This window comes from Scyliorhinus canicula, chromosome 21 (genome assembly GCF_902713615.1).
Source record: "Scyliorhinus canicula chromosome 21, sScyCan1.1, whole genome shotgun sequence".
NCBI lineage: Eukaryota > Metazoa > Chordata > Chondrichthyes > Carcharhiniformes > Scyliorhinidae > Scyliorhinus > Scyliorhinus canicula.
The window spans coordinates 35,077,515-35,097,894 of NC_052166.1; the positions used below are offsets into that span (position 1 = coordinate 35,077,515).

General features: G+C 48.8%; 1 protein-coding gene across 5 annotated transcripts in view; it reads right to left on the reverse strand.

Annotated features, from left to right (window-relative positions):
* The window catches only part of LOC119955597 (dual specificity testis-specific protein kinase 2-like), a 129,051-nt gene that overhangs the window by 79,071 nt on the left and 29,600 nt on the right, over positions 1-20,380 (reverse strand). The window contains exon 1 of one of the 5 annotated variants that reach the window (XM_038781968.1): positions 5,169-5,286. The exons of the other annotated variants lie outside the window; for them this stretch is intronic. The gene's annotated coding sequence lies outside the window, so the exon portion shown is untranslated. Of the gene's footprint in view, positions 1-5,168; positions 5,287-20,380 lie in introns of those variants that run through there. 5 annotated transcript variants of the gene reach the window in all.

Genomic DNA, 20,380 nt, shown 5'->3' on the forward strand with positions numbered 1-20,380 from the left:
TGTTGAAAAGGGAGAAAGGCAGAAAGTAGGAAACTATAAACCAGTTAGTTTAACATCTGTTGTTGGGAGATTGTTGGAATCCATTATTAAGGAAGGGTCATGATCGGGAGATATTAGGAACCTAGGTCCAGTAATGGGGTCCAAGATGTAGCAGGCAATTTAAGGGCTAAACAGACTGTAGAGAAAGGCTGCTAGCAATAGAGTAGGAGGGATACAGCCACAGCCTGAGTTACCTTGTCCCATTCAGCCTTAACCTCATAGGGGCCTAGGATGATCCACTCAGAATCAACTGTTCTTCGGGACTACCTTGTTTTATAGGCTGTTGGCCCATCACAGAGTCTGCTGACCTATTTGTCCATCAATGGAAAGTTAGCTGCATATGAATGGCATAGCTCTCTTGTTTTGTAGCAGTGGGAGTTGGAAACCAGACAGCCCTGATAACATTAATGGATTCACGGCTGGCCACCTCAGGGGAGAACCTTTGTTTGAGGGACTGGGCAGAGCTTAGAGAGAAAGGGACAGGAAATGCTGTTTTGAACAGTTACAGAGAAGGCTGGGAGAAATCGACCAGAGAGGTTATGAAAATTGCCACCCAGGCAGTCTTGGAAAAAACATTCTGAACAAATGTCCCTAAGAGAAGAAAAGTGCTCTGTTATTGTGACAAGTGCCTTTGTCTTACTGTGAAAGTGGCATGAAAGCTGTATTTTCTGTACAGTGTCGTCTAATGGGAACCCGTGTGTTAAGGCTGAGAAACTACATGTAATCTGTTACTGTTAGCTGACATAAAAATTGTAATATTGTTTTCTTTTCTTTTGTTTTAATGAAGTTTGTTTATAAAATAACCAAGCCCTGTTTCTTATCCATGAACAAATTGATGTTTCTGCACAGTCTTAAAACTTAAAAAAACATGATACATCTGGTTCAGTAGCTTGGCGTTTGTTTAGGGCAGACCAGGCGTCCATAACAGAAGAAGTAAGGAACATTTGGAATGTCAAACCGCAATCAACCAGAGTCAGCATGGTTCTATGAAGGGAAATCATGTTTCACTAATTTGCTGGAGTTCATCAAAGATGTAACAAGGAAAGTCCTGTAGATGTAGTGTATCTGGATTTCCAGAAGACATTTGACAAGAGGTCACACAAAAGGTTAATACACATCGTTAGATCCCATGGGATTGGAGATAATATATTAGCTGGGATTAAAGATTGGCTAACCAACAAAAAGCAAAGAGTGGAGACGAATGGGCCTTTTTTCTGGTTGGCAAGCTGTAACTAGTATTGTGCCATCGGGTTTGGTCCTTGGGCTCCAACTCTTTATATCCGTTAATGACGTGGATGCAGGGAGAGAATTTACTACAGCCAAATTTGAAGATGATGCTAATATAGTTATGAAAGCAAGCTGCCATGAGGAAATAAGGTATTTACAAATGGATGTGGATGGGTTAGGTAAGTGGGCAAAACATTTGCAGAGGGAATTATAATGTGATTAAGTGTTAGATCATCAATTTTGGTCAGAGCAAATAAAAGGCAACTTATCATCCAAATGGAGAGAAACTTCAGAGTGCTTTGATGCAAAGGACATTGAGTGTTCTCATGCATGAATTACAGAACGTTAGTACACATGTGCAGCAGTTAATAAGCAAGGAAATTGGAATTATGGCATTCATTTTTGGCACAAAAGTAGGGAAGTGCTGGTGCGATTGTAGATAGCATGGGTGAGACCGCAGCTGAGGTACTGTGCACAATTTTGGTCTCCTTATTTGGGGAAAGATATAAATGCATTAGAGGAAGTTCAGAGAGAGTTCATTGATTCCAGGGATGAAGGGCTTGTTTTCTGAAGAGAAATTGAGCAGTTTAGGCCTATACACACTTGATCGTATGATATACGATACTATGATCGTACTGAATTGCGGAGCAGGTTCGAGGGGCTGAATAGCCTATTCCTGTTCCTCGTTCTTCTGTCCTTTAATCTATCCCCCCTGGTTATTGACCCGTTTATGAAGGGGAAATGTTTCTTCCTATCTGTGCTATCTATGTACCTCATAATTTAATTCACCTCAATCAGGTCAACAGAACCATAAGCTTTTCATGAACTTTGAAAAATGTTACCATCATTTGAAATGGCAGCACGGTAGCACAGTTGGTAGCACTGTTGCTTCACAGCGCCAGGGTCCCAGGTTCGATTCCCGGCTGGGTCACTGTCCATGCAGAGTCTGCACGTTCTCCCTGTGTCTGCGTGGGTTTCCTCCGGGTACTCTGGTTTCCTCCCACAAGTCCCCAAAGATGTGCTGTTAAGTAATGTGGATATTCTGTATTCTCCCTCCGTGCACCCGAACAGGCACCAGGATGTGGCGACTAGAGGTTTGTCACAGTAACTTCATTGCAGTGTTAATGTAAGCCTACTTGTGACAATAACGATCATTATTATTATAAAGAATGGTTAATTGAACCTATTCTGGCAGTTACGCACTGTGCAGCATTAGTCATTCCCCCGTTTTGCTCAAAACCAGACACCAGTATTACACTAGAAAGTTCAGCCCAACTGTAGTGTTATTTCATACAGGCTATTGCAGTGCAGCTCTCAAGCAATTACCTTAAGGCCTGTTGGCAGCAGTCCGCCTAATTTGGCATCACAGTTACACAAATGACCATAGCATAAACTTGCTCGAAATGCTCCACAAGCCAGTTTATCAGGACAGCAGTAACCTTGTAATCCCTTTGGGGGTCCTCTCTGCTTTCTTAGTAACACTTCTCTTCTACAGAATTTTAAGCAATAGGAGTTATTTTTAAAAAAAAGAACCATTTTGTGTCTACCACTGCCCCCCCTGCCCCCCCCCCACACTCCACCACCACCACCCCTTCCCCACCCCCCCCCCCAACCCCCACCCCGCGCCAGGAATCCGAAGTCTCCAAAAACAGACAAACATTTCAACCTCGTAAAGCTGAGTATCCATGCACGTTAGACCTGAGTGGACATAAACCTTGTAAATAGCAGACTGGACGTGAAAAAATTATCATTCCAGATAAACATGCAAATGGAAAAAAAATGATCAAGGTGCTTGAAAGCAGGAGATAAATAAGAAAGTTAAAATGGGGGAAAATAGGGTGGATTAAAAGCAGTCAAGAAAGAGAACTTGTCAGGACAATTGCACACCACTCTTAGCCAAGATAATTTGCGGGCTGGGCAGATTGAAGCTCATTCTAAATTCCGAAATTAGAATGTGGCAAGGCCAGCATTTGTTGGCCGTCCCTAATTGTCCTTGAACTGGGTGGCTTGCTTGGCCATTTCAGCTTTCAGGGCAGTCTGATGTCACATGTAGGCCTGACCGGGTAAGGATGGCAGATTTCCCTCCCTGAAGCATTCACGTGAACCCGATGGGGGTTTTCCAACCAAACATTTCCCTGTTCTATCTCAGCTGCACGGATGATGCCACGAATGATTATCAAGCCAAGCAAGCGATCTCAGCCGGTGTAAACTGAGCTCAAACTGAAGCAAAGAATAAAACAGCCAGGCAATACCTTCAAGGGTCTGACAAAGAGGACCTCCACCATGCACATTTGAATCTCTTAACTTTGCCGTCACTGCTGCTTCAAGCACAGCCTTGCAAACAATGAAAGCGACTGTCTGTTTCTGAGAGGAAGAAATTAGTCAAACCACAACAACCATCTGAACAAGAGAGAACCACACTGATGACCTTTGAGACAGGAACAACTATCACACCATGCTGACGCATGCACGCAGTCAGGTAAGTTACAGTACTAAAATTCCACAGCTAGCTCTTGTTCCTTGTACCGCAAATGGTGAACTCGTCAAAAGTCAAAAGATTGAAGCTGTAACCGAAGCAGCTGGTGTGAAGAAAATGAAACGTAACTGGATGAGTAAATATGCTCAGTAAATGAGGCAGATTAGAATCTTATTGCTCAGTACTCTGTAGTGGCATAGGTAGCTAATCTTTGAGAGACGCAGAGCTGGGAAGAGATGTCGCTGACATAGGGCAACAAGCTTTAACTATTTTTCATGTTGCATACTGGATAATTTCACGTGCACCATGTCTTATGACTGAGGCCAGGTTCTGCACACATGTGCTATCCCATGTTAAATCCCACTCACCCAATAGCAATCCCCCTTGTAGAATGTTGTGGGTTTCTTAAATCACCGACGCGAAGGACTTACAATAAAGGTAGTTTATTCCTGAGCTCAACAGCCACATACAGTACTTGTGCTCTGCCCAAAATCCCGGGAATGACTCTCAGCACTCCCGCTGTGTGACCTCTTACGTAGCCACACCTCTGACTGATTTATATTAGTTTCACACCCTCATTGACATTTATTGGTTCTGTATCCACAACACAGAATCCTGATCCTCATCAAAAAAATCCATTCATAACCTTGCTTCAAACCATCACCTGCAGGTTTTCCTTCCTTCTCAAATAGTCTGGGCAGGATTATGCTGTTTTGGTCAGGACCCTGATGTGGGGATCAAATGTGTATGTTTGTGGGTTCGGGGGGGGGGGGGGGGGGGGGGGGGGGGGGCGGGGGGGGGTAGGGAGGGAGGGGGGGAGGGGGGCGGGGGGGGTAACAATCACCTACTCTGTGGGAAACAAATTGGTCAATTAGGGGCCAGAGGGCTGGCCATCCAATTCAGGATGGCTGGCAGACTCTCGATCCTAGAGCGCCAAGAGGGACCTCATCAGCTTTGAAGGGGATGAAGACTGAAGTTCAGATATAAAAAAAACAGAGGGTGCCTTCATCTTGAAGAGCCCAATCTCTAACCTTTTAAACTTAAAAAGAGATCCAGGTCACTATTGTGGAGGAGAATATTCCAGTTCGCTCTGGCAATAGCTTGAAGCGGCCACTTAATAGCCTTAAAAGGCTACCCACCGCTTGCAGGCTGATAACCCTGCCAATCCCCATCCCACTCTGAGGAAAATGGCCTAGTGACAGAATGGTGCTGGAAACCCAGCATGCCAACTGATACAATGGGCCAACATGCACACCTGTCTCCGTGCCCATCCCTACATGGGAACTAAAATTCCTGTGCTTTGATTCTGACCATCTGCTCATTGCCCACACAAAGCTTCAGCTTCAGAACCCTCAGTCTGACTCCCCCATTACATTTCTCTCCCTCAATATTTCTCAAACTTTAAAGCCTTCCTCAAAACCCATACCTTCAATCTATCCTCAGGCCACGATTCCTGGTCTCTTCCTTGCTGATTCAGCATTCACTTCCCTTGTGTCAGTTCTGTGAAGCACCTTGAATGCCTTTCATAATAAAGATTTTACATAATTGTGATTGGATTTGCTTCTAACTGCATGCTTGAAATCTTGAGTGAGTTTTCTTTAGTCTCTTCTGTTCTGTTATGCTTCTTCACGTAGCTTCCTTCATGTATACTCTGACAAAGGAAGGTTCAGACTTAGAGATAGATTTAACACATTTATTGAACGTTAACAATTCTCCTACTTGGGTTTGACTCTCCTGCTAATCTAACTATAGTAACGCAATCTAACTAACCAGTCTGCTCTAATCCATGTGGTGGGTGTGATGCTCTGATCTGCCCCGTGTCTCTGAGTGTCGTCTATGGAAAGAGAAAGAGCATGTGTGCCCTGTCCTTTTATATGGGTTGCCCCCTTGTGGTCGTGCCACCTTTGGGTGTATCTTGACTGCCCATTGGTCGTGACCTATCTTACTGACCTATTGGTTGAATGTCTGTGTGTCATGATGTCTCTGGTGCGCCCTCTAGTGTTTATTTAGTTCTAGTGTATCTACATTAACCCCTTGTGTATTTACAGTGATGCATATCACCACATCTTCCTCTGGCTCTGTCATTCTCCTGCTCTCCTTGGCTCGTTCACCCTCTCTCTCTCTCTCTCTCTCCCCCCCCCCCCTTCCCCCCCCCCCCCCCCACCCCCCCCCCGTTCTTCTCTATCACTTCCATAAATCTTTCCAAATCCTCTGTCATTTCCACTTTCGGCACATTCCTTTCGGCTGAGTGGGAGTGTTAGTGAGGGGGAGAGTTGTTGAGCAAGAGGGTTGGCAAGAGGGAGTGTCAGCAAGAGAGAGGGTCAGTGAGTGGAAGGGTCAGCGAATGGGAGGGTCAGCAAATGCTTGGGCCGAGTGAAGATGGTCAGTGAGAGTGAGAATGGGAGGGTTGATGAGAGGGAGGGTCGGTGAGAGGGAGTGTCAGCGAGAGGGTGGGTTGTGAGAGGGAGGGTTGGTGAGAGGGAGGATCAGCAAGAGGGTGTGTCAACAAGGAGGGTCAGCGAGCGGGCTGGTCAGTAAGACAGAGAGTCAGTGAGAGGGTGGGTCAGCGAGAGGGAGGGTTAGCGAAGGGATGGCCAACGAGTGGGAAGGTCAGCGTGAGGGAGTGTTAGAAAGTGCAAAGGTCAACAAGAGGGAGGTTCAGCGGGAATGTGATGAACGTAAGAAATCATATTTTATATGTTTTCCAGTCATGTTATTAAGACCTGCTTTAAGATGCATACAGACGATATGACTGCTAGAGAGCTAATTATGGTGTTGTAAAAGTCAGGTAATCATTGATTCACCAGTGAAGTGTTCTGCAAATAGATCTTGAGAACAATTTACTTGTTTGCACATAGCTAGCTAATGGAAAATTGTTCATGTTTCAAGGACCCCTGGGGTGTATATAATTTATGAGAGGTTTTGTGTTTGGTTCTGGTTGAACAAGTCAAGGGTCATCTTGCAAGAAAACAAAAGTATGCCTTATGCTTTTGGATAGCTGGTATAGTTAATGGGAAAAGACAATTAATCCTAGGACTCTAATCTGAAAAGTTGTTTCAGTTTGAACCTGAAAGGTTCTCTCTCCAAAGAGTCTGTACAACGAAAAGCAAGTAGAAACTTGGTTGTTAACTTTATTAATGAGTGGTATTTGAAATGTATTGGTTTGCCTGATTGGAATATAGTGGCAGGTTTAGGAAGTAAATTAAAGATTTCTTTTTTATTTAAGAACTGTTGCAACTGTTAACTGTAAAGCTATTTCTGTGTTGCTAATGTGGTAATTTTGTGAAAAAATTGAAATTTGTTTTAACATAAGATACTATTGTCACTGTTATTACTCCTGTGGTGCAATAACATTTCCTGACAGTTTTACAAACTGCAAATAGTTGTGCTCTTGTTCAGGATCCTAACAAGTGGGAGGTTCGTGAGCAGGTGGGTCAGTGAGGGGGGGAGGGAGGGTCAGTGAGGGGGGTGGGTCATGAGGGAGGGTGAGAGAGAGGGTGGGTTGTCGAGTGGGAGTGTCAGCCAGAGCGATCACGAGGGTCGTGCAAAGAGAGAGGATTGGGAACAACCTATAGGATCGGCAAGTGTAATGGTCGGTAAGTAGGAGGACCCCAGCTGTGGCTGGGAAGGTAAGTGGAAGGAGAGGCTGCTCAAAAATGATCCAAAATTTGCTCACATGACGGTATATCAGATCCGGTATGAAACACTGTTGAAATAAATCTCCTGATACTAAATTGAAATACCAACCCCATTCATTGGGTAGCGTTAAAGTTGAATGACTTAAACAGGGCATTATTGTATATCATGATTAAGAGGATTACAATCATAGAATCCTTGATGGGCCATTTGGCCCATCAAGTCAGCACCGACCCTCGGAAAGAGCACTCTGCCTAGACCCAATCCCCACCCTATCCCAGTAACCCCAGCTAACCTTTGGACACTGAGTGGCAATTCAGCATGGCTAATCCATTTAACCTGCACATCTTTGGACTGTGGGGGGGGGATCCCGCAACATTGGCAGGAAACCCACGCAGACACGGGGGAAATGTGGAAACTCCACACAGTCACCCAAGGTCAGAATCGAACCTCGGTCCCTGGCGCTGCGAGACAGTAGTTCTAACCACTGTGCCACCATGCACGTATATAGCCTGGCCCAAGAACATAATCTGGTCATGAAAACTCTGGACCGCTGTTAAGGGACAGAAGATTGTGATCCAGCTTGGGATGGAATACACATGACTCTAGTCCCACACATATGTTGAATTTTAATGTCTTCTCATAAAAAAAGTTACTTCTCAAGAAAGCAGGGCCATTATCACTTCCTCGCGGTAACAAGGCAGAGTCAGTGTTCATATTGAGCAAAGACAGGTCACAATGCTTCAGTGTGTATTCTTGCATTGACTGATGTACCGATCTACTCAGAATGCACCAGAAGTAAAGAGGAAAAATCATGAATTCTGGGAATTTGAAACAAAAACAAATGGTGGAGGTGCACAGTAAGTTGATCAGCATTGTTAAAAAAAATAGATATTTCAGTATTTTCGGCATTGTGAAAAGGGTTTCAGCCAGAATGTTAACCCCCATTTCTTTATTCTTTTCTCCCCAGTCTTTTCTGTTCTTCTATATCTGGGGAAAACAGGAAGGAGTAAGGGAACATGAGGGACAACACTGGAAATCCAAAGCACACTGGAGCCAATTTGAATTTGCAGCAATCACTTAACAAAACTAACAGCAGCAAACTGAGTCAAAGCAGATCATACGAACGTACAAATATGGTAACATAGAGAAATAAAATAACCTTTGGAAGTCTGTGTGGATGGGAGAGTTGTGAATTGGTTTCTGGTATTCCCTCTAATAATATAATTATACGCCATGGCCTTCTTTCTTCAGGAAATCTTGTGTCTCAAATCAAATGCAGCTCAAGTAACTGGACCAGATTGCTGTTGCAAACCAATTTTGATCACGTGTAATAGGCCCTCCAGGATTATAATGAACTGAAACAGGTCTGAGCTGAAATCAAATCAGTTTTCTGATATACTACCTTTGACCTAGCCAATGGGCGCGATTCTCCGCTCCCCACGTGGCGTGGGAGAATAGCGGGAGGGCCCCCCGCGATTCTCCCCCCCCTCCGCTCGGAAGAATCGCCGCTCGCCGTTTTTCACGGCGAACGGCGATTCTCCGACCCGGATGGGCCAAGCGGCCTGCCGTTCGTGACCGTTTCACGACGGCGGCAAACACACCTGGTCGCTGCCATCGTGAAACAGGAGTGAGAAGCCCGTTTGGGGTGGCCTACAAAGGAAAGAGCACCACGACTGTGCTTGGGAGGGGACAGGCTGGCGTTCGGTGCCCACTGATCGTCGGGCCAGCATCCAAATCGGACGCACTATTTTCCCTCAGCCACCCTGCAAGATCAAGCCGCCACGGTTTGCGGGGCGGCTGAGTGGAAAGACGGCCACCGGGCATGCGCAGATTCGTGCCATCTGCGTCATGACATCAGCCGCGCATGCCGAGAAGAATGGAGCTCCGCTCCTCACCCCCCGGGTGGGGGTGAATTAGGTGCGGGGAGCGGGCTCCGTGGCTGTCGTGAAAGTCGGCCAATTTCACGACGGCCTTCGCAATTCTCCGCCGGAGCGGAGAATCGCGCCCAATGTTCCAAGTTGCTTCTTAGAAACATAAATAGACATAAATCAAGCCAAGGAAGGAGGCATGCGGACTGGTGACCACATGCTTGGTCAAAGATGGTGGGCAGGTGTAGAGTCCTGAAAGATTAGGGGGAGCTGGCAAGGTGGAGAAGTTTGGGTTAGAAATTCCGGAGTTTAGGCAACATGGTGGCGCAGTGGTTAGCATTGCTGCTTCACGGCACCAAGGTCCCAGGTTCGATCCCGGCTCTGGGTCACTGTCCGTGTGGAGTTTGCACATTCTCCCTGTGTTTGCGTGGGTTTCGTCCGACAACGCAAAGATATGCAGGCTAGGTGGACTGGCCACTCTAAATTGCCCCTTAATTGGAAAAAATGAATCGGGTACTCTAAATTTATATTAAGGAAAAGAAATTCTGGAGTTTAGGACCAAAAGGGCTGACGATAATAATAATAATCTTTATTTGTGTCACAAGTAGGCTTACATTAACACTGCAATGAAGTTACGTAAAAATCCCCTCGTCGCCACACTATTGCGCCTGTTTGGGTACACTGAGGGAGAATTCAGAATGTCCAATTCACCTGGCAAGCACGTCTTTCGAGACTTGGGGAGGAAACCGGAGTACAGCCACCAATGACAGAGAAAAGACAGTGGGGATGCACAAGATGCCAGAGGAAGAGGAATGCAGAACCTTTTGGAGGGAAGCAGGACTGGAGGAGATTATGAACATCGGAGTGGTATGTGGAGAGATTTGAACATGAGGATATAAACTTTACAATCTAGATATTGAAATTCATTCTCATTCCTTGGTAAAACTAATTATGAGGTACAAAACAAATTAAGTTGCCCACATTTTGATATATTAGCCAAAACATTTCGGTTGTTCCCGCCGGTGGGATCTGCTGGTCCCACCGATGACACATCCCCACCGCGGGTTTCCCGGCGGCGAGGGGTGCGTTCAACAGGAAACCCCGTTGACAACGCCAGGACCCAAAGATCCCACCGCCAGCCAATGGCGTGCCCCCTTCCATGGTAAATCCTGTCCATTGTGTCCTTTCGCAATGGGCTACAGTGGCGTAATAGTATTATCACTGGACTAATAGTCCAGACACCCAGAATACTGGACTGGGGACCCAGGTTCAAATCCTGCCATGGCAGATGGTGAAATCTGATTTCAATAAAAATCTGGAATTTAAAATCTAATGGTGACCACTAAACCATTATCGATTGTTGTATCTGGTTCACTAATGTCCTTCAGGGAAGGAAATGTGGCCCCCGATCCACAACAATGTGGTTGACTCTTTAGGGGCAGCAGGGTAGCATGGTGGTTAGCATAAATGCTTCACAGCTCCAGGGTCCCAGGGTCGATTCCCGGCTGGGTCACTGTCTGTGTGGAGTCTGCACGTCCTCCCCCTGTGTGCGTGGGTTTCCTCCGGGTGCTCCGGTTTCCTCCCACAGCCCAAAGATGTGCGGGTTAGGTGGATTGGCCATGCTAAATTGCCCGTAGTGTCCTAATAAAAGTAAGGTAATGGGGGGGCTTGTTGGGTTATGGGTATAGGGTGGATATGTGGGTTTGAGTAGGGTGATCATGGCTCGGCACAACATTGAGGGCCGAAGGGCCTGTTCTGTGCTGTACTGTTCTATGTTCTATGTTCTAATTGTGATAGTCTCCAGCTTAAACAACTTGATTTTTTTTTGATCAACATGTTTTCAATTACTACGTTGTTTTCAAAACTGTAAATTATTCCATTATCACCATTGGTCAACATGCTTTCTATAATATTGACGGTCACATTGAGAAACCACAGCAGTTAGTGGCTAAGGCTGAGCAGTCTTTAACAATTAACATTTTTGAAATGTTATTCAGTGCCTAATGGCAGGAAGCTGGGAGCAAGATCGAATTTGAAAATTAGATATGTGAGGATTTTTTTTAACCCTGCAATTGGATTTCATGATGTATTACATCAATATCAACTCATTATACAAAGAAAATCGTGTCTTCCTTGCAAGTTACATGGTTGACACACATTCTGGCAAATGGTAACATGCACCAGAAGTACATCCTGTAGTTTATGAAGTATAATAGTCCCTCATCGGAACTTCCGGTTGCGGCTATGCGGAGCTAAGCCGCACGTTCGGCAGCTCCCGCTTTAATAGGACTTGTGGGCTCTTTTAAGGGCCCCAAACGGCGCTGATTCGACGATTCCCGGTGGATAAAGGGTTCTGGAGCAAAACCCCCCGGGATTTATGGTGCGGACTCGAAGTGGGGCGAGGAGAAAAACGGCAGCAGCTCCCCTGGAAAAGCGGGGGAAGGTGGACAAAGCGGCGGCCGGTGGAGCCCCTGAGGAGTGGAGGCAGTGGGCTGAGGAGCAGCAGGCGGCACTTCGGCGCAATTTCATGGAGCTGAAAGGGGAGTTGTTGGAATCCCTGAAGGTGACGACAAGTAAGCTGCTGGAGACCCAGACAGCCCAGGGTGCAGCGATACTTGAGTTGCAGCAGCAGGCCTCTGAGCGCGAGGAGGAGGTTTCGGCCCTCGTGGGGAAGGTGGAGATACACGAGGCGCTTCATAAAAAGTGGCAAGATCGGTCGAGGAGATGGAGCTTCGGTCACGGAGGAAGAACCTGCGGATCCTGGGCCTCGAGAAGGGGCTGGAGGGGTCGGACCTGCCGGCCTATGTGGCCGTGATGTTGAACCCGCTGGTGGGGGCAGGATCTTTCCATCTGCCGCTGGAACTGGAGGGGGCCCACAGAGTACTGGCCAGGCGGCCTAAGGCAAATGAACCCCCGCGGGCGGTGCGGGTGCGGTTCCATCGGTTCAGTGACCGGGAGTGTGTTCTCCGATGGGCCAAGAAGGTGAGGAGCAGTAAGTGGGAGAATTCGGGAGAGCGTGTCTACCAGGACTGGAGTGCGGAGGTGGCCAAGCGGAGAGCCGGGTTTAACAGGACGAAGGCGGTGCTCCATGGAAAGCAGGTGAAGTTCGGCATGTTGCCGCCTGTGCGTTACCTACAAGGACCGGCATTACTACTTTGAGTCCCCGGAGGAAGCGTGGGCCTTTGTGCAGGCTGAAAAGTTGGACTCGAACTAGAGATTGGGGGCTGTGGGTGTTTTTCTATTTCTGTACCATTGTTTATGCTGTAGCGGGTTATTCTGTTTGTTTCTGTTTTTTCTCTCGCTTTCGGACGATGTGGGTTATGGTTTTGTGTTCTAAGGGGGGTACTGGGGTTTGTGGTTGATCTGTGTCTTTGTTTATACGGAGTTGGTGGTTGGGTTGGGACTGCTGTTTGGGAGCTGCGTTGGTGGGGTGGGGCAGTGTGAAAGCGCGGGCTTTTCTCTGGTTTCCCATGCTGCGGGACAAGGGGGTGGAGCTGGTAGTGAGGGGTGTGGTTATTAGACCGGGTTTCCCACGCTGAAGCGGTGCCCAGGAGCTGATGCAGGGGAGATGGGGGACCTCATATCGGGAGGGGTCGGAGTTAGAGCGGGAGCTGCCGGGGTCAGCAGAAGTCAGCTGGCTCACGGGAGTACAGTGGAGGGAGAGTCGCAGCTGGGAGGGGTCCTAGCCTTGGGGGAGTGGGGGGGGGTGATACCGGGTTGCTGCTGGATTGGCCAGGGAGGAGTTGGTGCGGGTCGGGGGGAGGTTCTATCGCCGTGGGAAACGGGCCGAATGGGTGCTGGCCAGGGGCGAGCAGTCGGTGGGCTATGGCTAGTCGACGGGGGAGGGGGGCGGGGTGCCCCCTGATCCGGCTGATTACTTGGAACGTGAGGGGGTTGAATGGGCCGGTTAAGCGGCCCAGGTGTTTTCGCATCTGAAGGGGCTGAAGGCGGACGGGGCCATGCTCCAGGAGACCCACCTGAAGGTGGCGGACCAGGTCCTTCTGAGGAAGGGGTGGGTGGGGCAGGTTTTCCACTCAGGGCTCGACTCGAAGAACCGGGGGGTGGCGATCCTGGTGGGGAGGAGGGTGGCGTTTGAGGCGTCTGAGGTGGTGGCTGATAGTGGCGGCAGATATGTGATGGTGAGCGGTAAGCTGCAGGGGGAGAGGGTGGTGTTGCTTAATTTGTACGCCCCAAATTGGGATGATGCTGGTTTCATGAGGTGTATGTTGGGCCGCATTCCTGGCCTGGAGGTGGGGGGCTTGATCATGGGGGGGGACTTCAATACGGTGCTGGATCCCCTACTGGATCGTTCTAGTTCAAGGACAGGCAGGAGGCCGGCGGCGGCCAAGGTGTTGAGGGGGTTTATGGACCAGATGGGAGGAGTGGATCCCTGGAGGTTCGGGAGGCCGAAGGCTCGGGGTACTCTTTTTTCTACCATGTGCACAGGGTTTATTCCCGCATTGATTTCTTTGTTTTGAGTAGGGGACTGGTCCCGAAGGTGGAGGAGGCCAAGTATTCGGCTATTGCGATTTCGGACCATGCTCCGCATTGGGTGGATCTGGAGATGGGGGAGGCGCGGGACCAGCGCCCGCTTTGGCGTCTGGACGTGGGGTTGTTGGCTGATGAGGAGGTGTGTAGGAGGGTTCGGGGATGTATCGAGAGGTACCTCGAGGTCAATGATACTGGGGAGGTCCAGGTGGGGTGGTGTGGGAGGCTCTGAAGGCAGTGATTAGGGGAGAGCTGATCTCCATCCGAGCCCATAGGGAGAGGGGGGAGAGGAGGGAGAGGGAGAGACTGGTGGGGGAGCTGTTGAATGTAGATAGGAGGTACGCGGAGGCCCCGGAGGAGGGATTGCTGGGGGAGCGGCGTACCTTGCAGGCCAAGTTTGATTTATTGACCACCAGAAAGGCGGAGACACAGTGGAGGAAGGCGCAGGGAGCAGTCTATGAGTATGGAGAGAAGGCGAGCAGGATGCTGGCGCATCAGCTTCGTAAGCGGGACGCAGCTAGGGAGATTGGTGGAGTGAAGGATAAAGATGGGAATGTGGTGCAGCAGGGGGCAGAGGTCAATGAGGTCTTTAGGGACTTTTATAGGGAACTGTACCGGTCGGAGCCGCCGGCGGTGGGTGGGAGAATGGAGAGTTTTTTGGACAGGCTCCGATTTCCAAGGGTGCAGGAAGAGCAGGTGGAGGGACTGGGGGCGTCGATCGAGTTGGAGGAGCTGGTCAGTGGGATTGGCCACATGCAGTCGGGGACGGCGCCGGGACCGGATGGGTTCCCGGTTGAATTTTATAAGAAATACGCGGACCTGCTGGGCTCCCTGTTGGTTAGGACCTTCAACGAGGCATGGGAGGGGGGGTGTTCTGCCCCCGACGATGTCTCGGGCGCTAATCTCCCTGATCCTGAAGCGTGATAAGGACCCCTTGCAGTGCAGATCATACAGGCTGATTTCACTGCTGAATGTAGACGCCAAGTTGCTGGCGAACATCTTGGCCACTAGAATAGAGGACTGGGTGCCGGGGGTGGTACATGAAGATCAGACGGGTTTTGTGAAGGGGAGGCAGCTGAACACTAACGTGCGAAGGCTGCTAAATGTGATAATGATGCCGGCAGCAGAAGGAGAGGCGGAGATTGTGGTGGCATTGGATGCGGAGAAGGCCTTTGACAGGGTTGAGTGGGGGTACTTGTGGGAGGTGTTGGAGAGATTCGGGTTTGGGGTGGGGTTTATTAAATGGGTGAGGTTGCTGAACGAGGCCCCGATGGCGAGTATAGCGACAAATGGGAGGAGGTCCGAGTACTTCAGGCTCCACTGTGGGACGAGGCTTTTTGCGCTGGCAATTGAGCCTCTTGCCATGGCTCTCAGGGAGTCGAGGAGGTGGAGGGGTTTGGTGCGAGGTGGGGAGGAGCACCGAGTGTTGCTGTATGCGGACGACTTGCTGTTGTATGTAGCAGACCTGGTGGGGGGAATGCCGGAGGTGATGGAGATTCTTGCTGAGTTCGGGAGTTTCTCGGGATATAAATTGAACCTGGGCAAGAGTGAGCTGTTTGTCGTACACCCGGGAGATCAGGAGGAGGGGATTGGTAGGCTCCCGCTAAAGAGGGCAGTGAGGAGTTTTAGGTACCTGGGGGTACAGGTGGCTAGGAGCTGGGGGACTCTGCACAAGCTCAATTTTACTAGGTTGGTGGAGCAGATGGAGGAGGAATTTAAAAGGTGGGACATGCTGCCGTTGTCGTTGGCGCGTAGAGTACAGTCCGTTAAAATGACGGTGCTCCCGAGGTTTTTGTTTTTGTTTCAGTGCCTCCCCATTTTTGTTCCGAGGGCCTTTTCTAGGAGGGTGAACAGCAGCATTCTGGGATTTGTTTGGGAACACGGGAGTCCGAGGGTAAAGAGGGTCTTTTTGGAGCGGGGCAGGGATAGAGGGGGGCTGGCGCTGCCCAACCTCTCTGGGTACTATTGGGCGGCTAACATCTCAATGGTACGTAAGTGGGTAATGGATGGGGAGGGGGCAGCATGGAAACGGATGGAGATGGCGTCCTGTGGAGGCACGAGCCTGAAGGCGCTGGTAACGGCGCCGCTGCCGCTCCCTCCAACGAGGTACACTACGAGCCCGGTGGTGGCGGCTACCGTCAACATTTGGGGGCAGTGGAGGCAACACAGGGGGGAAGAGGGGGGCTCGGTGGAGGCTCCGCTGCGGGGGAACCACCGGTTTGTCCCAGGGAACATGGATGGCGGGTTCCTGGGGTGGCACAGGACGGGCGTTAGAAAGTTGGAAAACCTGTTTATTGACGGGAGGTTCGCGAGCCTTGGTGAACTGGAGGAGAAGTTTGGGGCAGCACGGTAGCATGGTGGTTAGCATAAATGCTTCACAGCTCCAAGGTCCCAGGTTCGGTTCCCGGCTGGGTCACTGTCTGTGCGGAGTCCGCACGTCCTCCCCGTGTGTGCGTGGGTTTCCTCCGGGTGCTCCGGTTTCCTCCCACATTCCAAAGATGTGCGGGTTAGGTGGATTGGCCATGCTAAATTGCCCGTAGTGTCCTAAAAAAAAGTAAGGTTAAGGGGGGGGTGGTTGCTGAGTTACGGGTATAGGGTGGATACGTGGGTTTGAGTAGGGTAATCATTGCTCGGCACAACATCGAGGGCTGAAGGGCCTGTTCTGTGCTGTACTGTTCTATGTTCTAAGTTTGAGCTCCCCCGGGGAATATGTTCAGGTATCTTCAGGTCAAGGCGTTTGCTAGGCGACAGGTGGAGGGGTTCCCTTTGCTGCCCCCACGGGGGGTAAGGGGTAGGGTGCTTTCGGGGGTGTGGGTCGGGGATGGGAAGGTGTCTGACATCTACCAGGTAATGCAGGAGGTGGGGGAGGCGTCGGTAGAGGAGATCAAGGCTAAGTGGGAGGTGGAGCTGGGGGAGCAGATTGAGGAGGGGACATGGGCGGACGCCCTGGAGAGGGTGAACTCCTCCTCTTCATGTGCGAGGCTTAGTCTCATCCAGTTCAAGGTGCTGCACCGGGCCCACATAGACGGATCTAGGATGAGTAGGTTCTTTGGGGGCAAAGACAGGTGCGTCAGGTGTTCGGGGAGTCCAGCGAACCATGCCCATATGTTCTGGGCATGCCCGGCACTGGAGGAGTTCTGGAAGGGGGTGGCGAGGACGGTGTCGAGGGTGGTGGGATCCAGGGTCAAGCCAGGCTGGGGACTCGCGATATTTGGGGTTGGGGTGGAGCCGGGAGTGCAGGAGGCGAAAGAGGCCGATGTTTTGGCCTTTGCGTCCCTAATAGCCCGGCGAAGGATCTTGCTGCAGTGGAAAGATGCGAGACCTCCAAGCGTGGAGACCTGGATTAATGACATGGCGGGATTCATTCAGCTGGAGAGGGTCAAATTCGCCCTGAGGGGGTTGGTACAAGGGTTCTTTAGGAGGTTGCAGCCTTTCCTCGACTTTCTGGCTGAACGATAAGGTACTAGGTCAGCAGCAGCAGCAACCCGGGGGAGAGGGGGGGGGTTTAGGGGGATAGTGTTTAAGTTAATTTGCTTATTGTTAATTTATTTTGTTGTTTATTGGGGTGGGGGGGGGGGGGGGGTGGGGGGGTTTGTTATACGCGTTGTTATGGGTGCCGGGGGGGTGTTTATTACTATTATTGTTATTATTGTTTTGTTGTTATATATTTTTCAAAAATTCCAATAAAAATTATTTTTAAAAAAAATAATAGTCCCTCATCACAGGCTAGAACAGTTCTTCTACCTTAGTGCTTCTATAAACCTTCACATTCAGTAATTCAATACGCGATGCAAGTAACACAGTAGATTTATAATACTGATCTACTTGCTGTGAGAATTCAGGATGTAGCTGGAAATGCAAGAATTGTCCGTGGAGTGTTCAATTGTACAAAATAGTTTGATGAGTTTGTGAGGAAATGCAGTAAAATCCCGCCATTCGCTACTTCTTTCGCGAGTTCATTGAGCTGCATAAAAGTCCTTGTGCACACAGTCACCTTTGCGACCCCCTATCCTCGCCTATTCACAATTCAACATTAAAAGTTTGTACCTGAACATGTACTGGTGCTGAAGTGAAGAAAAATCAGCACTTAGAAGATACAAAAGCCAAGGTTTCTGTGGGGGTATTCCCCCAGTAGGGACTGCACACATGTCGGTTGCTGTGATTTATAGGATGCAGTAACTCCTGACCTGTATTTTGCAGTACAACACTTTTTTAAAAATGAGAGAGTCAGAGTAAAGCGATGACAGTTGAACAAAAAGGTGATAATCTTAGATAAACTAAAAAAGTGGTGCAAGTGCTACCATGTTGGCCAGGGAAAAAATAGTGTGGATGAATCTACAATCAGGTACATTAGACAGTCTGAAGAGAAAATAAGGGTCAGTGTTAGTGCTTATGGTAGTCGTAATGCCAAGTTAACTTTTGCGAGCAGGAGAGATCCACCATTAGAGGAAATAAAGGAGTTACTAAACACGGTAGCATGGTGGTTAGCATAAATGCTTCACAGCTCCAGGGTCCCAGGTTCGATTCCCGGCTGGGTCACTGTCTGTGCGGAGTCTGCACTTCCTCCCCGTGTGTGCGTGGGTTTCCTCCGGGTGCTCCGGTTTCCTCCCACAGTCCAAAGATGTGCGGGTTAGGTGGATTGGCCATGCTAAATTGCCCGTAGTGTCCTAAAAAGTAAGGTTAAGGGGGGTGTTGTTGGGTTACGGGTATAGGGTGGATACGTGGGTTTGAGTAGGGTGATCATTGCTCGGGACAACATCGAGGGCCGAAGGGCCTGTTCTGTGCTGTACTGTTCTATCTATCTATATCTACATGTGGGTAGAGCACCAGCATCAAAGGAGGGCTCCAGTTAATGATCCAATTATTCAAAACAAAGCACCTGAATTGTGCTGTACAAAACTCTGGTGCAGCCGCATTTGGATTATTGCATGCAGTTCTGGTCGCCACATTATAGGAAGGATGTGGAAGCAGCTAGCACGAGGGGATATAGCTTTAAATTGTGGGGAGATAAATATAGGACAGATGTCAGAGGTAGGTTCTTTACTCAGAGAGTAGTAAGGGCGTGGAATGCCCTGCCTGCAACAGTAGTGGACTCGCCAACATTAAGGGCATTTAAATGGTCATTGGATAAACATATGGCAGGTTGGTGCAACATCGAGGGCCGAATAGCCGGCTGAGGTTATTCATGAAGGTCCCGTCTTCTCAACCTTGCTCCTCGCCTGAGGTGTGGTAACCCTTAGGTCAAATCACCACCAGCCAAACCGGAGCACCTGGAGGAAACCCATGCAGATATGGGGAGAAAGTACAAATTCCACACACAGTCACTCGGGGCCGGAATTGAATCTGGGACCCTGGAGCTATAAGGCAGCAGTGTTAAACACTGTGTCACCGTGCCGCCCGATCTTCGAGAACTTAAGTTGCTGGTGGAGCATGCTCAATCGGAGTCTGCCCCGCCAGTGTCATGTTGTGCAATCTGCCAATTTATGCTTTTCTGTCTATATAACAGGGTGGAGAAAGGCGCTATTTCTGCCGATGTCTTCCACGCCACTTTTTCTGCCTGCCATCAGCCTTTCCCGATATCTAGGAAAATTACGCCCATAGTTTTTATTGCCTCTGTTCCATTTAGATGGTCAAATTTTGGGATGGCTGGAACCTATCTAATTCAATCCCATTATAAATTATATTTGTCATTTACAATATCGACCTTTGCCCAAATTCACGGGAATGTAGCCCCTGTGAATGGTGGGATTTACGGTATTAAATTTTAAATGAATAAGAAATGAGGGCGTGCAATACTGATTTTTGTCCTCGTCAAAAGAAAATCACGTAAAATCTGCAATTAAAAATCTAGTATCAGTTATAGTGACCATGGAACTATCGGAATGTCACAAAAACTTACCTGGTTCACAAATGTCCTTTAGGGAAGGCAATCTGCTGCCCTCAACAAGCATGGCTTGTATCGCGAGTCTAAGACCACAGCAATGTGGTTCACTCTTAAATACCAGCTGGAATGGTCTTGCAAGCTGTTTGATTGTATTCCCTTTGCAAGGTGGCCCTTTGCAAAGGCACTTAGAGATGGGCAATAAGTGCAACCTTGCCAAGGCAGCCCACTTGCCTTGAATGAATATAACAAATGTGTACATATCGTGAAATTACATTACTGGTGCTGTGACATTTACACGCTGTACTTCCTCCCATTTCTTTGTGGCATGGTCAATAATTAAATCAGATAGTCCAGCTCAGAACTATCCCTTTCCCGAGTTCCATTTTTCCTCCTTGTAAAGAAAGACTTGCATTTATGTAGCACCTTTTATGAAGTCACGATGTCCCAAAGTACTACAGGGTATGTACTTTGGAATGCAGCCATTGTTGTAATATGCGGAACGTTATATCATCACCTGCAGAGAAAGGAATTTGAGTTGCTTTTAAAGCAACTAGCTACATTTGTAGACACTGAATTTGTGATAAAGGAACAATCAGTGGCCATTTGCAAACATCATTCTGTAAATTATAACATAGGGCTATGGTAGTGCCGAGGTTATGAAAATGAAAATCGCTTATTGTCACAAGTAGACTTCAAATGAAGTTAGTGTGAAAAGCCCCTAGTCACCACATTCCGGCGCCTGCTCGGGGAGGCTGCTAC